Source organism: Polypterus senegalus, chromosome 16, assembly GCF_016835505.1.
Source record: "Polypterus senegalus isolate Bchr_013 chromosome 16, ASM1683550v1, whole genome shotgun sequence".
NCBI lineage: Eukaryota > Metazoa > Chordata > Cladistia > Polypteriformes > Polypteridae > Polypterus > Polypterus senegalus.
Genome location: NC_053169.1, coordinates 20253414 through 20258713, shown reverse-complemented (window position 1 = coordinate 20258713; position 5300 = coordinate 20253414).

The following is a 5300-nucleotide window of genomic DNA, read 5'->3' as shown; positions in this document are numbered from 1 at the left end:
ATGGTACCCCAACTCTATATTGTTGCTGTCTGTTTCACTTAAAATACACACACACACACACATACATACACACACATATGTATATATAGTAACCACAAGAGGGCACCACAGATTCCAACACCACAGACACAATGTCACCCAACACAACTGCAGGTTCAAATTAAGGATTTTTATTTATCGACAACACCTTCTCCAGTTAACACAGCCAAAAATATACACAATTATAAATCAAATGCCTCTTTCTCTCCTCTCACCCTCCTGGTGAGTTTTCCCCACTGTTGGCATCTTTTAAAATTAACCCTGGCCTGCTTCCGGATCTCACCACATTGATCATCCAGAGCACTTCCTAGGCTGTGTGGAAACCTGGGCAGTCCTCCTCTGGCAGTACCCATGGACCCTGACAGGGCTGTGCTTCCCTTGCTATTCTACTGGTGTCCTAACTGGGTTCAGCGCAGAAGAACACTGCCACCTGTAGTGTGGAGGAATGAAATGCATCCTGGCATCGATCTTCTGGGACTAAGATTGCAGGGCTTCCCAATTAGGTTGTGTCTCCACTGACAATGTCCTTCTATTTTGGTGTCCCAGGCATGTAAGAAATTACACTCCATCTCAGTAGGGACGCCCTTCCGTTCTCCTTGGCACTTATAATATATATATATATATATATACAGTGATACCTTGAGATACGAGTTTATTTCGTTCCGTGACCGAGCTCGTAAGTTAAAATGCTCATATCTCAAATCAGTTTTCCCCATTGAAAGGAATTGAAATGAGATTAATTCATGCCAAAAACCACCCCAATTTTTTGTTAAATGTTTTCAACATAAGAAAAATGTATTTATAATGAACAAATATTGTATACAAACAAAATAAAACCTAATACATAAAACAGAATCTAAAGAAATAAACAGATGTTGGCGAAGCCGATTAGCGTATTGTAATGTTTTTTTCTTTCACTTCACTTTTGCTTAACTTAATTTTCTTCTTCACTAGTTTTTTTCTTTTTTGCCATGCTTTGGTCACTTTCATTCAAAGGGCATTTCAATAGAAACCTGTCCAAGGAGCTTTGTTTAGTCCTCCCCTTTAGAATGTTTTTAAAATGAGTTAGGCAAGTGTCATTAAATAGCGCCGCTGCACGACCAGTTGTGTCTTTTTCAGGGTTTCTTTTCTTTAAAGTTTGAAACTTTTTCCCACATTGCGAACACTTCCTTTATCTCACTTTTAGAGATAACCTCCTCTGTGATACCGATCTCTTGCAGAACCTCCGTATGTTGCTGCGTCTGTAGTTCCGTCAACTCCTCCATCGACAGTTCCTTGGAATCTGCGGCGACAAGCTCTTTGATGGCTCTTATTTCGAAGTTTGGTTTGTAACTCAAGGCAAAAAATCGACCTAGTGATGGCTCGTATCTCAAAAAACTTGTACGTTGGGGCACTCGTATCTCCAGGAACTACTGTATAGGGGTTTCTTGCCACTAATTCATTTGTTTGAATACTGTTTAATTAAAGAGGGTTCCCCCTGCACCTTGTTGAAAAAGCCCTCCCCCATCATTTTATGCTGTTCCTCACTCTCGTCATTGATGTAGCCTGCAATGGAATTGTCATTTGAGGAAATGTCGATGGTATAAACTTGAAATCAGTGCAACATCATAAACACAACTGACGTAGAATAAGAAATTCGGCTTTAGTGGCAGTAACCTGGCGAATCCCTCTTGTCAACAAATCCACATTATGATCTTTATCAAAAAAGCCGACTTGCAAGACGTGTAGCACAGAGACACCGAATGCTCATATCTTTGGGTATGACAAGCGTGGGCCCAAATCCGTTTTCATATTTATTCTGGGTTGGAATGCTGGGGATGTGTATATGGTTTAGTTTTTTATTTAGAGGACCACTCTTATTATTAATTGAATGGCTTGTTCTGAACCTGTCAGAATCTTTAAAAAGACTTAACTTAAGACTATGACAGCTCAGAGGACTTGGTTTCATTGTGTCTTCCTCACAAAGGTATTTGACAAGTGCAGAAAATCCAAATCTTTTACTTGGCAGCCCTGTCTAAATTGATTTTTTTTTTTAAATTAGGGACTTGCGCCTTCACAAATAACACCCTACTATACACTGAGGCTTTTCAGTAGCCGGTGCTGCAGTTAAAGCTTCGACTGAATGAAGCTTTTATGAGTTGCAAAGTCCTGCAATGAGTCATCGACGGCATGACTTGAATTCTCAAAAGGCTGGAGGTCGCCACGTACCTCCCATGGCGTCTCAAATTGTGCATGTGATTTCTGGAAGACATAAGCACTTACCCAGTTAAGAGAGGCTGAACAGCGCTGGCGATCGGCTTTAAATTCTCAAGACGAGATGAGATTTTACAAATCGTGTACAATACGCGTCTGTTCGTTTTTAACAATGACAGGCCCTCGCTTTTATTTAATTATCAGTTGATGCACTGCAGTCTCACAGACTTTATGACCTAACCGTGTGGGCACCAGTCTTGGATTACACACTCAAGCAGTACATGGTGTGGACCAGCAGGGGGCATCCAGCCACCCAAATCCCACACAGAAAGACATGGGACACAAATTCAGGACACACATTTTTATTTTTTGTTTCCTTTCCCCATGTCCACCCCATGTCCACCCCGTGTCGACCGCGTTGAGAGGTTTACTTACCTTGGCAGTGACATTCATGTCTTTGGTGACTCTTCTTATGAAGTCAATAGACGGATTGGGAGAGCATGAGGAGTCATGAGGTAACTGGAAAGGGGTGTGTGGTGCTCCTGATATCTATGCAAAACGACAAAGGTCCAAGTCTTTAGAGTTCTGTCTTGTTATATGGTTGCGAGACATGGAAGCTATCCAGTGACCTGAGATGAAGACTGGACTCCTTTGGTACTGTGTCTCTTCAGAGAATCCTTGGGTACCGTTGGTTTGACTTTGTGTTGCTCATGGAGCCCTGAATGAGGCACATTACCTACATTGTGAGGGAGCATCAGTTACGGCACTACGGCCATGTGGCACGATTCACCGAGGGTGATCTGTATCATTGTTGAGGACCTGAGTGGCTGGACCAGGCCAAGGGGACGCCCACATAACACCTGGCTGTGGCAGATAGAGGGTCATTTCCCGAGGTTGAGACTGGAACTTACGTCTGCCTGGAGGTTGCCAACCAGGATCCCGAGCTGCTTCGTCATGTGGTGGGTGCAGCAACGCACTGTACAAGTGCATGCTCCCCAATCTGACCTGACCTTCCCTATGGGAAACGCCTTCCCCAGTTTCCCACGTGCACAGCACAGTCACAGCACAGTTCCAAACACTCTTCCCTTCTTTCTTTTTCCTTATATGTTGCCTCCACTCCTCACAGCAAGCTTTGTCTTCTCCTCCCCGACTCTGGCTCCCCGAGCAGAGGTAGGTTTATCCTGCACCTGGGAGTACATCCTGCGGCCCATTACCGTGCTCCAGAAGCACTTCCAGGTGAGGAGGAACCCAACAAAGTAGGGCCCTGCAGTTTCTGCAATACCCCCTGGTGGCTTCCATGGAACCCAACAGGGCTGAGCCAATGAACTCCAAACTCCAAGTGTGCACTGTGTGAATAAGTGGGGCTGCTGCAGCCCAGAGGAGGTGCCATCTAGCCATCCGGTGGAGGCAATGCACTGTGCATACTCTCTCCTAGTTCTTCCAGTAGTGGCTGCTGGCTCCTTTTGTAAGGCACCCCAAAGTGCTCCAGTTGTTCGATCACCTAAATCTGGCAGCACTTCTGGGTCTGGTGGAAGTGCTGCAATTAAGGGCTCAGCAGCAGCCCTACAGGAACCCAACAGGGCTACACCAAGCTCCAGCTCCCATGGAGCCTTGTTGGAGTTCAAGGCAAGGCTGCAACCCATGGGGGGCTGCCACCTAGTGCTCCAGGGGAGGTAATGCTCTGGATACACCCTCACTCAGTCCTTCCAGCTCAGAGGCATCCTGGCCTGGCAAGGGCCCCAGCAATATGCCACAACAGCCTCAGCTTACCACATGCCATACGAGAAAAGAGTGGCTTGTCCTTACATCTGAATATTTTGTGTAGCCCCACAGCAGTAGGTATATTGAGAGTCGTGTGGACGTCTCACCAAAAGTCAGTCAGCCAGTCATTTTCCAACTTGTATAGTCCTCAACAGGGTCATAGAGGTGTAGTGGTGCTACTGGGGATTGAAACTTCAACTTCCAGCAGTCCCTGCAGTGGCTCTTATTGGTCATCTGCTTAGGGTGCAGGGGCTGTTGGGTACAAGGAGGCCTGCACAACATTTAAAGGGGAACCAGTGATACCAAAAAGAGAAGTATTTTGTGTTTTGTGCCTGATGTTCCTGTCTGATACCTGTGAATTCTTGTTTTGTCCTGGATCGTCTCTTGTTTTGGGCTATGGTCTGTCTGGTGTCTTCCTGCACATGAGGACTGTCCTCCTGACTGGATTTGTTGTCACCCTTCTGATCCCATTCACCCGTCTTCATTTCATCAGGAAATACTGGTAGGACTATCTTTACATTCTCATTCAACGTGCTGATCTCTGGACTATCTACCTCCATCATTGCATTTCATCTCTTGCCATTTTCCAGGGACTTTATAGTGAGTGTTTATTGTTGTGGTTTGTTTTCCTGTTTATTGTACATCACCGTAAAGGGACTGGGGTGGGATTATTTAGCGTATAATTATATTTTGTTTGTTAGTGTTTAATACATTCTTTAATTATTTTATCATCTGATGTTTCTTGTCTCTGCTTGTGAGTGTGTGTGGGTCGGGCCAAAGCTGGGCGCATCCCTGGAATCTCCACCAAAACAAATAAATAAATCACATTCTCTTCAACGGTGTGAATCTTAGTGGTACCAGACCCCTACAGGGGTACTGGAGTCTATCCCAGCATGCAATGCAAGAACAAAACCTGGACATTATGCCAGTCCATTGCAGGGCAAACACACACACACACGTACACACACACCAGGGCCAATTCAGGATCGCCAATCCACCTAACCTGCCTGTCTTTGGACTGTGGGATGAAAATGGAGCACTGGAGGACACCCATGCAGACGCGGGGAGAACATGCAGACTCCATACGGATAGGGCATGCAACATGAACCCTGGTTGCCTTACTGAGAGACAGCAGTGCTACCACTGCCCCACCATGCCACCTCACCAAAAGTCCTAGTTGCAATCAGAAAACTTCCAAAATTTGTTTTAACTTGCAGGCCCTTCCAAAATAGTCCACCTGAGTACACCTTGTCACCTATCCACGTCCAGAGGTCCCCTGACAAGCTGGAGTGAGGTAAACACCACCA